The sequence below is a fragment of the Uranotaenia lowii genome, chromosome 3, assembly GCF_029784155.1.
Source record: "Uranotaenia lowii strain MFRU-FL chromosome 3, ASM2978415v1, whole genome shotgun sequence".
In the NCBI taxonomy this organism is placed as follows: Eukaryota; Metazoa; Arthropoda; class Insecta; order Diptera; family Culicidae; genus Uranotaenia; species Uranotaenia lowii.
Genome location: NC_073693.1, coordinates 286,375,641 through 286,390,542, shown reverse-complemented (window position 1 = coordinate 286,390,542; position 14,902 = coordinate 286,375,641). Strand labels below are relative to the sequence as shown.

The following is a 14,902-nucleotide window of genomic DNA, read 5'->3' as shown; positions in this document are numbered from 1 at the left end:
CATCGGAATTTATTAGCCAAAAACCCATAACTGTTACTAAAAGTGATAAGTAGGTTTACCTGTGATCACGAAAAATAAAAATATTGGATTTGGCACCAGGTCAATTGGATTATCCATGATTTTTGAGGCATTTTGTTCCACCCCACCTAATTAACTGTTAATCTTAATGTTTCTTCGTCTCTTTAACATGTTTTCAGCCCAAGAACTGATCCAAAACTCCAGTTATTACTGTGTAGACACATATGGCAAAGATATTCCTAAGATTTGAAATAGTATTTAGAATTGGCCATTCCGGAGAATGAATTTTCTTTTGAAAAAATCCTTGCAAAGTCTTCATGGGGACGTAAATCACTACATTGCATGTAAAATTAAGTTAACATCCATTTTATCATCCATAAGAAGGATCAAACTATTGTCTCAAAGTTTTGTGCTATTATCTTCATCTTAGGTGAAATTATTTGAATTATTCCTTTTCGCGAAAACTAAATCCTAATTCCTAATTGGTTAGATCTTTCTAAAATTTGGCATGTGACCTTCTGGTAAGCTGATAAATAATTCTGAATTGAAGCGAGTGAGATTTTACATGTTTAATTCTTCCTATACTATGATTAGTACACTGCGGTTCGTTGAATTATTCAAAAATGCTAAAATTACAATTATGGTAAAGTAATCATAACTTTTTCAATTTTCAAACGATTTTGATAAATAACAATTTGAACTCTTTGTTTTGAATTGACATTTAAGCCAGAAGAAAATCAGATTTTTTAAATGTTACCATCGAGTCTAGAACTTTTGCTGAAACAAAATATTCTCAAAAAAAAAATTCCTTTTTTATAATTTTTTCTATCATAAAGTCACGAATATCAATAATACTGTTTATTATAAACAAAAATGATGTTCACATGATCGATAGAAAATTCATTCCACCTTTAATATGCAAATAAGAGATTTCAAATTACTGTTATGCAGTCCGAGATATTTCAATCTAAGTAAAAGTACTTTTTATTTTTTATTTTTTCAAATTTTCATATTTGGAGCATAACTCAAAAACTGTTCTACTGAGGAATTTTTTGAATTTTATTTTCGGATTCAGCGCCCGATTTCACATTAAAAATATAGGTCGGTTAATAAAGTTCACGATTTTTTTTTTAATTTTGTAAACTAGTGTTATTTTTATTTATATCGAAAATTTATATAGCTTTCATGCTACTCAACCCAAAATCCGGGAAAATTTGGTCAACAAAACTCAAGAAAAAAAAAATTGCAAATAATTTTTGTCATCGAAACGCATCAGCCAAGTTTTAGTCATACTTCCTAGTCATACTTTTTGGTCAGGCTTCCAAAAAACCTTTCAAAATAATTTTGATAAAATTTGGTTTTTGAACGCAAATATCAAAAATACTAATAACTCAATTTGAGTTTTTTGTTTGATTTTGCAAATAAAGTGAATCAATCCGGGCAAAATATGGGAATTTTAACGAAATCCGGGCAACCGGACCGGACCGGATCTTTCCCATATTTTCTATCAGATATCCAAGCTAGTTCTCGTAAATCCAGGTATTCTGGCAAGCTTGTCCTAGTATTATAGGTATTCTGGCAAGCTTGTCCTAGTATTAGTATAAGGTTGCCAGAATTTTCCAAGCACGTCTCCGGGCCGGAGAAATCCGGGCTATTTAATCTTAAGACCTGGCAAAATGCAGGCATGTGTTGAAAAAATTTCAACCCAAAATCGGGACAGTATCCGATCAAATTTGGTCAAAACCTAGAAATTATTCATCAAAAAATCAAGAAGAAAACATTTAAAACATTTTTTTATCGAAAAATTTCAGCCGATTTCAAATCATCTTTTTTATTTCAAACCGATCTTGATTATGTTGACGAAACATGCCCAAATAATTTTGTTTTTGGACGTAAAAACAAAATTTGAGTTTTTTGTCTGATTTTGAAAATAAAGTGAATGAATTCGGGCCTTTTTAATCGAAATCGGGGCAAACGGGACGGATCGGACTTTCCGGATATTTTGTGCCAAATATCCGGGCAAGTCTGGATGAAACCGGGCAATCTGGCTAGCTTTTCCTGAAAGCAACAATTCATCTAATGTTCTCTGAAATTCATCTGATTGTTCAATGGAGCGAGCTACTTTTGAAAAAGGAAATCGAACTCGAATCTTGGATAGATGACAGACCGATACGCAAAGATCTTCTAAGATCTTCCATATTTATTCCTTAATTAAGGAGTGTATTGGAAAATAATGCAACACTATGTTTTGAGAATTACTTTTGAATGCATATATGTAAATTGATGAAATTTTCAGTGAAGCTACCTGGTAATTTTATGCTTATTTTTGTGTTGCTCTGTCATGCTGCTTTTTGAGATAGCGTCCAATGAAGAAATTTTTCGACTTTTATTTTTGAGCAACACGTGTGCCGTGTATAATGCATACTTTGAATCACCTTTTTTTCAAATCAAGGCTATTATTTTCTGGTTCCTGAAGCTTGACTTTCAAAATAATTCAAAATTTTGAATTTGGTCGAAGTTATAAAAAAATTTAGCCGATCTTTGGCACAAAAACAAAATATTTGTTTTTTATCACTCTACCACCGTTTTTGCGTAATGGCACGATTCCAGGTCCAATTTAAACAGAGTATATAAACTTTGTATGACCTATTGAAGTGCTTTTCAGAGAAAACGGTCTTATTCGGAGGCAGTCTTTCTTTGTAGTTTTAGCCATTCATCGTCTCAATCGTTATGAAAGACTGAGTAATTTGCCGTTTCCTCAGATCGTTATCCTCCTCAAGTACTAGACATAAAATTTTTCTCCCTGATCATATCTGGAAAAAATAGGCGAGGCTTATCAACGAAAAGTTTCTGGTTGGAATCGTGTTTCAAAATATCTCCCTATAAGTAGTCTAAATATTATGCGCACGATTTGACCACCGTATTTTATTTATTTTATAGGTGGGCAGCTTTTCAACCTTGTAAAAATGAAGTCAGGTCTATTTATAAGTCAGCTAGACAAACCAGTTAGAAAAATTTGATGTTTTTATCACTTCCTCATTTCATATTTTCGGATTGAGTTTGAAAAATCCGCTCACTTCATGGAATCAATCATCTTCACTTTTATTAAAAATTTTCGGTCACTATTGGATCATCTTGGACTTCTTAAATGATTTACCATGTGAATATTGGTCGACTAGTTGATTTCCAGCTGTTTTTGTGTCTCCCACTAGAACTTGTCTGAATTTTTCTCGATTCTGCCAAAAAAATGTTGTCAACAAACTACAGTATTAGACGCTATCTAAAAAATCGCTTGACGGATTTTTACAAAATTTTGTACACGTATGCATTACATTACTAGGTAGCTCCACTGAAAATTTCGTCAATTTCCATCCATGCATTCAGAAGTTATTCACAAAACAAAGTGTTGCATTTTTTTGAATATTCTCCTTATTCAGTGCAATGCATCACAGGGGTCACTATTTACGTAGGCAATAATTTAAGAAATATACGAGTTGCTTCCTCAGTAGCTCATCTCAGTTCCAAGCAAAGTATTTATACGGTTAAAAATAATCAACTTAAAACATGATGACATGGGGCATTTAGGGAAAGAAATAGAAAAAGGAAATTTGAAAATTGCATTTATTCTTTTAATATTAGTCGAATATTCGTTTCACTGAATAGTTAACAAAAATAAATATTCGATATTCGCCATTTGGGCAAAAAGACTATTCGCTTCATCTGTAGTAAATACAAACTTCATAGAAAGTGGTACTTGTCTTCATGTTCAATCGTAATACCATAAAGCGAGGATCGAACGTAACATAAACCGAGTGACCGCGAGTGATCGCGTGAGTGTCTCGATCGGGTCTACCTACAGCTTTCAATCCGTACGATCAGCAGCCGATCTCAGACGGTCGAGCTCTACCCGGTTCAGCACGGCAGGTTAGGCTCGAGCTCAGCGGCTCCGAAAGCTCCGCGTTATTCGCTTTTTTGACCCACGCGTACCCGGTTGGTTCCTCTATACAACATACATATGCGCCCTTTTGGAGGAGAGCGAAACCAAAAATTGTAAAACGATAGAGTGAGAGTGGTGCTGGTTTTGCCATCCCACTTGGAATTACACACCGGTTGATCCTCGGTTCCGTCGAGTGATTGAGTGAGAGAGTGTACCACGACTTTACAACAAGAGTCGATCAGTCTGGTTGCGGCGCACGTTTTAGAGTTGGATTTGTTTTGATTACGCGCGCGGCTGTTGTAATTGTGTGGTACTGTGGCTGATCCTCGCTAGTTTTGCGGGAGAGTAAAACGCGAGAGATCTATCTCGATCGGATGGATGGTTTGGGCTAAAGTTACACCACCCGACCGAGCTCTAAGGTCTGCGGTCTTGTACGGAGTCTTGCGTTCCGAGCTTCAGTGCGCGGGTGGCAGGTTAGTGTTGTTTTGGTGCTTGTCGCGATCGAAAGTTCGTTGTGGATGAGATATTTTAGGCGCGCGATCGTTTCTTTTTGTTGTTGGTGTGCTCTCGTCTAACCGTAATTGGTCGCAATCTGTTCCCGGTCGCCAATGATGAATGATTCGGGTCCAGAAGAATTCTACGCAGTTGGATTTGTTGGATGTGATTAATTGTTGGTTATACTTAAAGAAGATTGTAACACGTAGCAGTTGACATTAAGAAAAGGGGAAACGAAGTATTTTGAAAATTTAAATCGTCACTGAACCGTGAATTTCTCAGGAGATGAATGTTATAGGTTTCAGTCAGTTGGAAAGTCTTGAATTGAATATTAATTATCCTCAAAAAAATCAAGTGAAGAATTCCTTCGCGGAATCCCAATCTCTGCGGAGTAGTGTCTGAGGAGTGAAACCGGATTTGCAAGAGATATCACCGGCACGCTCATCGTCGTACGACGAATGTTAGGGGGCGCAAATCCCGCCGCAATCACGAAGATATCTTTGCGGATATTTACCAGGGAAAGGTAGTAGCAGGCAACTTTCGAAAGTGCTTGAAAGAAGAAGGTGCAGAAGGTGCCCGTTTGGATTCGGATGCACCCAGTAGTGTAGTACGTTGTTGTAAGTGAAGTGTCCCGATAATCGCCGGTTGTTACACAGGGGTCTCAAGCTAACAGCGTATCAGGTTGATGATGACGACGATGAAGAAATGCGCTCAGTAAATTTAAATTTATGGATGGAAGCTGTAGGAAGGAAAAATGAGGCAAAAGAATCTGATATTTTTTTCAGACGCATCAATATATTTTTGTGGGGATACCAAATCAAGTGACGAAAATAAATCCGATTTTCAAAATTATACGCTAGTGGAGCAAAAATGTGGAAGATGAAGTGGTGCGTAGCGACGAATTAAAAAAAGGAGAGAGAAAGAGTCACAGATACTCATCAAGAAAAAGGAAGAGAGGAGTGATGATGAAGAAGACCATTGAATCTGAACCTATCTGGATGATATTTTCATCCGGTTGTCGGGGTTAATCCAGAAGAAATATTTTTTTTCCTGTCCCTCTTGTGGGATCGCCAGGGCCAGTATTGACCCAACTCGCGTAGAAGAAATATTTCGAAAAAATGTACTTCCTTCGATTCTGTCAGCTTCCCGATGAAGTTCGGAATGTGGGAAGCGCCTGCGTTGGTGGTGGAGGGTCCAGGGAAGGTGGTGGAGTAATTGGCTGTGGAAGTTTCTATACTAAGCATTACGAAGGTTAGTCGTTGTAGGTAGGTGGTGAAGTAGTCAGCTAGCAAGCCTGTCAGATGTTCTGTTCTTCGATTGCGGCGCGCAGAGATGCTTCGATAAATCGGAAATATTGTAGCGCTTCTTCTTTGCTGTACGCTTTACCGTTGCCGTGCCGTGCGTGAATGTGTATCACTGTGAATGTTGTTGTTTTGTTGTGATCGATCTATGTTGTTTTAGTTGGCTGCTTTTGTGTACGGTGTGTGATTCTGTTCTTCTTTATGGGAGGACGCAAAGGTTTTTTTTTCTTCGTTCAATTCCTCGACTCAGTCGAGCAACGTGCCACGATGATGATGATATTTATGTTGCGGATCTTGAGCAATAATGCTGCTGTTGTTGATGTTGTTATGGTATTTCAATAGACATACTTTTAAAAATCATTCAGTGCGGATCTAATTTTACAAAAACAAATATTTCTACAAAAACCTTGACCTTCTTCAGTTTAATTTCAAAAAAAAAATCAAATAAATCAATAAAATTATAACTATACACTGAGGTTTTTTACGCGGTTTGTTTTACGTAGTATTTTTTACGCGACCTTTTTTACGCGGATTTTCGAATTAGCGCGGTTTTTCACGCGGATTTTCGAATTAACACGGATTTCTCGAATTATAACGTTATATTAACGTTAACTATACACTGAGGTTTTTTTACGCGGTTTGTTTTACGTGGTATTTTTTTACGCGACTTTTTTTACGCGGATTTTCGAATTAGCGCGGTTTTTTTTACGCGGATTTTCGAATAAACACGGTTTTTTTTACACGGATTTTGCGAATTAACGCGGTTTTTGAGAGAAAATTTTCTAGGACTTTTTCAAAGGAAAACACTTAGAATCTTTTTGTAGTTGGGAAAATCTTAGCTCTGAGACTAAGAACGTGATACATGAGACCTGAGACCTAAGACTTGAGACCTGAGACCTGAGACATGAGACTTGAGACCTGAAATATGAGATCCGAGACATGAGATCTGAGACATGAACCCTGAGACTTGAGAACTGAAATATGAGACTCGAGATCTGAGACATGAGACCTGAGACCTGAGACTTGAGACCTGAAACCTGAGACCTGAGACATTAAACCTGAGATATAGGACATGAGACCTGAGACCTGACATATGAGACTCGAGATCTGAGACACGAGACATGAGACATGAGACATGAGACATGAGATATGAGACATGAGACATGAGACATGAGACATGAGACATGAGGCATGTGACTTGAGACCTGAGACCTGAGACCTGAGACATGAGACATGAGACCTGAGACCTGAGACTTGAGACCTGAGAGAAATATGAGACTCGAGATCTAGGACACGAGATATGAGACATGACACGAGACCTAAGACTTGAGACCTGAGACCTGAGACATGAGACATGATACATGAGACATGAGACATGAGACATGATACATGGGACATGAGACCTGAGACGATCTGAATTCCTCACTGTCAAATACGCCTCACTATATTCTACTATTCTAATTATCTAATTGATTTTTTTTATCTTAAAAATAAACGATCATTGTACTCAAATTTTGAAATAATCAGCGCGGATTTTTTAATTAAAATGTATTTTTAAGAGGATTTTCGAATTAGTGCACTGCTTTTTAATAAAAAGCGAAACCTTTGGATTTTTTTTCTTATCGTTCAATTTGCACTTCGAATCTTACAATTTCACTATAGTTTCCTTCCAAATTGCTTTATTTTCGCGACTTAAAAACACTCGATGTTTTGTAGATTTATAGAATTCTTTAATCGGGCAATGTTTTTGGCATTTATTAAGTACATATCGAGTTTTTGAAGTGGCAAGTGGAAGGTAGCAAAACTGTCTTATGTGTATTTTTTTCATTTTTTTCAAATTATCCAAAATCCCAGTTTATTTTCCCAGTATGTAAAAAACCAAAGTTATGCCATATGTTTTTTTTCCTGAAAAAAAGGTCTCTCGTAATCAACGTTTATTTTGTATATATTTATACAGTGTATCGGATGTAACAAAAGTTAGATGGGATAACATTAAGCTTTTCCGTGTATACTGGCAGAATATGTGCAGAATTACCAAAACTTGATTTTTTTTTCATGTGAAAGATATCCTCACTCTTTTTACATATGGGACAGACGAGTATGCAGTGGCATTTCTGATGTTGTCAAAATGTAGGGGAAAGTTGGGTAAGACGGACACCCTAAGGTAGATTCGCAATAGAAAATCAGCTTTTGCTATTTTCATCGCAGTTTTCGTGCAGATGGGCAGTTTAGGTTGTTTGCTATCGCATTAACCATTGGAATAAGTAAATTTCCTTCATCAAGACTGGTTTTATAGCTATCTAAAACATGCTTGCAAATTACATTTTTCAAAAATAGTCGGGTAAAACGGACACTGCTCAGAAAGGGTACATTTTGCCGCAAAAATTGCTGTAAAAGTAGATATTTATATGAGTTAAGTATTTGAAAACGTTTTAAAACCAAAATGGAACCAACTGGTCCGAGTCCAGAAGCGAAACAGTGTGGTTTCGGAATTCCGTATTTTATAGCCGTTTTCTTCACCGGAGATCCTGTTTTTACAGTTTTTATGGCCTGTTTGAGATGGTGAGTGCTTTTCGACCGACAATTGCTCTTGCCAAGGTCTTCTGAAGGCATATGGAGGATCAAACCGATGAAAAATTTTAAATACCTGGAGAAACTTATGTGTCCGTTTTACCCGACCTTGAGGTGTCCGTCTTACCCGCCTTAGCAACTTTTTTTTAATCGTTTGTTGTTCAAGCTCTTTGACTAAAATTCACTGATTTTCTTCCAGATAGTTAAAAAGAAGCCTAATAAACACTCTTCCTTTGAAAACGATTGACATTTTCGAAAATTTTGCGAGTTATGAACTATTTTAAGAGGGAGAAAATAACATCGAACAATGGATCTTCAAAGTTTTTGTTTGTTTTGTTTACTATTATTGGACTCTGCTTGCTATAAATAAACAAAAGGTCTCGAAAGTGCTGATACACTTAGGCGAACATATCCTTATCATTAGATTAATGCCAAACATTGTAATTCTCGAAATATTGAAAGTGTCCGTCTTACCCGACTTTCCCCTAGATAAAAAATTTATCCTTATTCAATATGTTGTACTGAAATATTTTTCTCACCTCAAACAATAAACATAAAGTGTAACTTTACGGAAACCATTTTTATGTGATTTATACTACGCTCTACTCTTTGTTTTCCCATGTTCCTCTAAAACTTTTCCAATCACCTTTGAAAATGTTAAGTCAATTCATTTTTAAACTTAGGTGAAATGTATTATTTGACATAAGGTATATTCGGGGGGTTTATTTATCCTCAATTTCTTGATCTGTCAACGTGATAAAGCTAATTTCCACTTACACCTTTTTCTAATGAAATAAAATAAAGTTATACCGTAAGATGAAGTCTTACAACCTTACAAGTAAATCTATTGCTGAATAAGTTAAAACTGTCTCGTGCTGCAAAAAAGTCAGTAAAATATGTTTTCTTTCGGTTTGTGACAAGCAAAACGGTTCCGTAACAACTTGAACCAACGCCGCTTTAAAGCCGGATATCACAACGTAAACCTCCTCAACACAACCGACCGATATTCCCACGCAATCCTCGGGCATATGGACCGGTGCCGGGGCAACAGGTTCCTCCCCGGGTCCGAACAAGTTTCCCATGTTAGGCGGAACTTTTCCCGCACCGGTAGACAGGCTCGTTGTTGTTGTTTTGGTTTGAATTGCCATTTTTTTTTTCAACCGAAAGCCGGTCCGTCCTACAATGTTTACGACCTGCACTAGACGACGACTCCTTTAATATTCGCTTCGTTTGAGCAGGGAGTACATAGAATGTCGAAAAATAACTTTTTATTTTACCGTTTTTTTTTATTTGTGGTCCCCCGGAACACAGTCGAATCGGTTGTATTGCTGACTGAATCGATTCCGTTCCGTTGCGCGGATTTTGAACCAAACGATTAGTTCGCGTGCCCAGTTCCAGGAGAATCTAAAAGACTTGAAAATGGTTTTTCATGGATGTACCGAGAACTGGTTCCTAGTCAGTCGGCGCTTTTCGAGTCACGATAAAATAATTGCCGTTTAGCTGAAAGCTATTATGGAGTCGAATTTTGTCTTCTCAGAAGACATTTAAAGAAAGTGTACTCCATAGGCCACTTTCGCGAAATTTGTTTTTGAAATGTATTCAGAGTGGAAAAGGTTGTGTACACTTTTCGTGAATTTCTTTGATTGCCCGACATTGCTCAACTTCAGATCATCGGGACGGTATCATTCTAAAGCAACCTAACAATATTTGACATTTGACATTTTTACATTTACAAAATTTTATTAAAACGATCATATCATTCAAAAATGACTGGTTTTCTAGATTTTCTAAACTTATGAAATCTGTGATTTTTTATTATTTATAATCTCTACTCTACTAATCAAAATAACTGATAAAAATCACAATCCTAAATCTTAAATGAGAAGCAATATTTCAGTTTGATACTTATTATTTGAGTTCGCATTTTGATTCTTTTACAAGAGACATTCCAAATTGTGTTGATTTATCCACCGTAGATATTTTACAACCTTTTGTGTTCCATTCAATGTATAGAAGCAGAATGTTCCAAAATTTGTATATCTAAACAAAAATATGTTGGCGTTCATATGATTTTAAAAAAGGAAATTTTGTTAAAATCATGGAGACTTCGTACACTCATTGTGATTTACGGGAACTTTTAGTGAAACGCCTATGTTAAGAAGAACTTTATCTTATTGCTAATAGATAAAGAATGCAATTTTAATTTAGTAAAGACATTAGTTTTGAAAAAATGCATTATTCTCCATCAGAAATAAACGTAGGTACATAAGGTTAATTTGTTTTTGCAACACTACAAAGTACACTTTCATATGCACCGATTGCTTTTCTTTATTTTAAGCAATTTCGGGAATTTCCTTCAAATGATACTAGTTACGACAAAAGATTTTGAAGGGTACAAGAGAAGGTAGATCTCGGTCAACATAACTTTCTTGTTTCCCTAATAACTTTAGCTCCCGTAATAACGTAGCTCCCTTTTATTCGTTTTAAAAGAAATTGTGTGCAGCAAGGCCGTGCGAACGGGTGGGTGTGCGGTGAGATTTAGGGGTTTAAGCCCTCTCCCATGGAGATTTTTTCTAAGTAAAATTTTCAGTTCAAGAAATGAATTTACCGTAGTAACGTGAAATTACTCTATCCCACTTTTCAATTTATAATAAAAAAATCTTTTAAATGCAAATTTTATGCTGATATGAAATGTTTTTCAACAAAGAAATTTAAGCCTTTATTTTATGTTGTGCTTGTTGATCTTCTAAATGTTCAATTATACATTCAAGAGGGTTAACAAAAGGCCTCAAGTTCACCTTTTTTTGAGGTGAGGAATAAAAAGCTAGTTTAGATTAATTTTGGTGCCCTGAAGCTTTTGGGAACACGTCTAAATTGTTCAAGATGATAAAAAATAAAATAAGGTTTTGTCAACTATCTTCAATACCGCAAGTAATGTTGACATCTGGGAAAGAAATATCAAGGTTTATTTTTTTTTTCTAATACTGTAGAATAGTAGACTTATAACAATTTTTAAAGAAGCATTAACTAAATTGAACTTTAGATATTTTAAGAGCGAAAATAAATTCATTTTTCAGACTTCAACCAATGTGTTAAATAAAAAAAAAGTTTTTTTTTTATTTTCTTCAATAACGTCAGAAATATTTATTATAAATTTTTAAAAACTGTAGAACTTAACTTATTCAGATGATTCAGCGCCATAAAACATAATAAAAAAAATCAAAATCAGTTTTTTTTATGTAGATTTATTAGTTAATTAGTTTTCAGTTCACTCAAAACTGATACATTTTTCAACTTATAATCTGCATATCACCAAATAGAAAGGTGATTGACAAAATCTGAAAAAAAAAATCGAGTTCAGGACCATTTTTGCCATAGGGATCAAAATGTTGTCTCTTGAAATTAAAATTCATGTATTCATTGTATAGTTTTTTTTTATTTTCAAGTAAGCTTACCCAATTTTATAGTCAAACTAATTAAAAAACTGAATTATTTTTCATTAGTTTGTTTTGTTTTTCTACTCTGAGTTTTTGTGTTCTGAAAACATAATCTTGGAACATAGTTTTAAAAACGAATAAAAACAGTTTCTTGCTTTTGTCCTTTACGGGACCAAATATTTCAATTGATGACAGCAAAATATTCATAGCTTGAAATTTTCAACTATAACCGCCCTGGAAAATTTTAAACGTTTCACTAATTTTCCTATTTTTAATCCTTTAATACATGGCTATTTTAAAACGAGAATTGCTGTTATTCATTCAGTGGAATAATTAGTATTGTATTATAAAAGTTATGTCCCAGCAAAGTTGAAAAATAATTTTTGAAATTCTTCGTTCATTTCAATACGAATTTGTTAATTTCTTTTAAACCATGTTAATTGGGTGCTTCGTGATTGATTGAGATTAAAAAAATTGTTAGAGTTTGCAAATCTGAAGAAATAACAGCAATTTTCCAAAAACTACTTTTTTCAAAAAATTAATTAAATTTGATTTTTGCAATTTTTCCGCATACTTTCTTCGATATCTCACCTAACATTGGAATATTGTAGTAAAAATATCATGGGCTAATTACTTTCAATCTCTAGAATATTGTTTGTGAATACATCACTCAAAAATATCCACGCGTTTTCGAGATATATGCATTAAAGGGTTAATCCTGTTTTTTTGAATCCATCATGATGTTTCGATTCATCTATGAAAAGTTCGAAAAATTATTAGAAGTTGCAAATATGAAGCTTAATTTTAATGTATAATGTTATTTTAATTAGTATTTGGTTTGTGCTTTTAACATTTACAACAAAACTTGGAATTCCTTACTTTTATTTCTATCTAATTATCTGATAATAAATTGAATATGCTGTATTTTAAATGTATAAAGTTTTTATTGTAAACTTCTATCATACATGACCTTTTGTTGCCTTTTATTTTGATAACTAGAAGAATTTGAAAAGAAATTTATCCCTGGCACTCTTGAAGTATTTTTTCCCTTTTTATTAAACAGAATTTAATTCACCAAAACAGATTAAATTCACTAAAGTTCGAAATGGATTTTTTTCCTTATCGGAAATTTACATTTAAACGATCGATTAACGGAATTTTATTAACTCTTCATTTGAAAATATAGAAACGAAATGTAATTTAAAATGATTAATTATAATTAGAAATTTTCATAATTTTGCTAAAAAACATAATCATGATCAATTTCAGATTTTTTTATCATTAGAATTCAATTTCTTTTCAAATCTGATGATATATTTTATGTATTCTATTTTTGTGCACTGATTCTCATGTCCAAAGTTCTGAATTCAAATTTTTATTAGCATTCGTTGTCTGGTGTTTCGAAAGTAAAGTATTGACTTAAAATTTCTAGTTAAGAATATGGATCATAATTCTGAATAATTTATTTATAACTTACTTTATAACTTAAAACTTTGATTCTGATTTATTTTGAGTACAATTCACAAGTATTATTTTTTAGAATTTGTGTGGTGGTCATGAGTAAAAAAATGGTTTAGAAATTAATTACCCTATTTATTGTGCATTTTTGGTATTATTATTATTTTAAGCTAAGATTGAATTTCGAAACCCCCGCCCATGGACGGGTCCTTCGCACGGGCCGGGTGTGAAGTTACATTTAAATTAAGAAAACCAAATCTGAAGAACAAACGGTGCATGTGTTTGAAAGTTAGAGCTAAAAAAGTGGATTAAGCAGTTTTTGCTAGTACAAATGTTGCCAAATTGCCATACAAACTTGAGGTTCGTAGAGCAACTCCTTAGAGTGAGTGTGATAAATGAATTTGACTTTTCTGAGCACTGAGAGTGACTAAAATGATCTGAATTAAGGCGAGGAACCTTCTAAAAGGCCAACAAACGATTTCAGCCCCCAAGCTTTGGATTTCGGAACATACATCTAAAAAAATAAAATACGTCGATATGTAAGCCATTTTTTCATGTACTATAGACATTAGACAGCTGCAAAAATTAACTTTTTTCTTCCATATGTTTTCTCGATGCCTTTTGGATCACCTAGCATCAGTGTTAAATTAGAGATGATTTGATTGATTCCTGAATTAGCGCAACACATTTCAATTTTGTATGGAAATTCGTATGGGAGAAGAAATTTTTGCATGTAAATTCATCCAGAAAATTCAAATAAGCTTGAAATGAAGTTTGTCTTTAAGTATTAGTTTTGCCTATTCTTAAGCTTAGCTAACGTGAAAAGAAGCTAAGAAATTCATGAAAAAGGTTATACACATTTCAAAATAAAATATCTGAATCCATTGAAAAATGTTAAAAAATGGCAGACTTTCTAGGGCTTTCAATAATTTCATGAAATATTTTCGCAAAACTTTTATAAATCAACAAACTCATCGGCTATTTTTTTTTAAAAATTTAATCCAACAGGTTAATAGCTTTCAAATAAGCAGTTAAAAACGCTGAAATAAAAAAAAACATCTTGAAAAACTTTTTTTTTTGTATAACATTGCATATCGCTAGTGAATTTTGAATAGGGCGAATGCGCCAAATGTAAACAAATAGAGTTATCAGCAGGGTGATAAAGTACGTTCGGAGACCTACATTTTAAGTGTACAACGTTAACTGAAAGATATTTGGTTTTCGAGAAATAAAGAAAACAAAATAAAATTTTTGCAGGGAGCTTATGGAGCTGTCAAACTTTGAACGCGTTTTTCTCAAAACAGTGATGTTGGCGCATTCTCCGTATTCAAAATTTGATACCGATATCTATTCTAGGGTAGATGTTAGGTTTGTGGTTTGTTCACATGAAATGTACTGCAAGAATCAAGAAATATTAATTATACAAAGTTATATTTTTCTGAACTTCTAGTACACCTCTGGTGATTTTTGAATGAAAAAAATTGTTTTACCATACAAATTTCTATACAAAATTGAAACTCGTTACGCTAATTCAATACTCAATGAATCGCTCACAAATTTTGTATTGCTATTTTCAGTAATAAAAAAAAACAATAAAAGTTATAGGAGGGAGTCATGGGAATTTATAAATTTAAAATTTCCATACAAAGCTTGCAGCGGTTCAATACACACGTTGCAATCTGAAG

At 34.1% G+C, this 14,902-nt stretch overlaps 1 protein-coding gene across 1 annotated transcript in view; it reads left to right on the top strand.

Annotated features, from left to right (window-relative positions):
• Positions 1–4,440: 4,440 nt before the first annotated feature.
• The window catches only part of LOC129758094 (tyrosine-protein kinase CSK), a 129,985-nt gene continuing 119,523 nt past the window's right edge, over positions 4,441–14,902 (top strand). Inside the window, exon 1 of the mRNA XM_055755537.1 lies at positions 4,441–5,067. The gene's annotated coding sequence lies outside the window, so the exon portion shown is untranslated. The remainder of the gene's footprint in view (positions 5,068–14,902) is intronic.